We start from the raw sequence: 644 nt of genomic DNA on the forward strand, positions 1-644 counted from the left end.
CGCCCTCGCGCGCGCCCGCGGCACCACACGAACTTCCCAATCCCAAACGCAGGCGCGCACCCCCGGGCCGGCTGAGTTCTGTATTTCCTCTTCCTCAAAGCTACTCTTGCGATCTCGGCCGCCCCTCTCTTTTCGGATTCCAGGGCCCCCGAAGCTCGGCTGCCTTCCTTCTCTTCAGGCGCACCCGGTGCGCCCCCTCCCTGATGCAGGGATCACCCATCGAAGCCCCCCACCTCCTTTCCCGGTCCCAGGGGGGGACTTCGGCGTGTCCCCGGGAGGCGGGTATTTACTAACAGTCGCCCGGGGCTCCCAGCTGCCCCAACCGCCCCCTCGCGTCCCTCCCGGCCCTCCACGCCTCTAGCCCATCACCGCCCCCTCCCAGGAGCGCGTTCGCCGGGGGATTCCCTTCCATCTGCGAGTGCCTGAGAAAAGCCGGGAGTCCTAGCTGCCAGTCCCTTCTCCCGCGCAGCCTCTCGGGTCTCCAAGCCCACAATTCCACACTCTCCCTGTCCCCAGCCCCCCGGGGCCAGCAGCCCAGCCCTCAGTCAGCCCCCTCCAGCCCGCCCTGACCGAAACATCTCTGCGGGTTCCCTGGCCACCGGCCCTGCCCTCCCTCCTCTGCGCCCCCTCCTCCGCTCCCACTC

General features: G+C 69.1%; 1 protein-coding gene across 1 annotated transcript in view; it reads right to left on the reverse strand.

Annotated features, from left to right (window-relative positions):
* The window catches only part of ELMO1 (engulfment and cell motility 1), a 537,648-nt gene that overhangs the window by 536,536 nt on the left and 468 nt on the right, over positions 1 to 644 (reverse strand). The gene's annotated exons all lie outside the window — the stretch shown is intronic.

Source organism: Neophocaena asiaeorientalis, unplaced genomic scaffold (assembly GCF_003031525.2).
Source record: "Neophocaena asiaeorientalis asiaeorientalis breed wild unplaced genomic scaffold, Neophocaena_asiaeorientalis_V1.1 scaffold314, whole genome shotgun sequence".
In the NCBI taxonomy this organism is placed as follows: domain Eukaryota; kingdom Metazoa; phylum Chordata; class Mammalia; order Artiodactyla; family Phocoenidae; genus Neophocaena; species Neophocaena asiaeorientalis.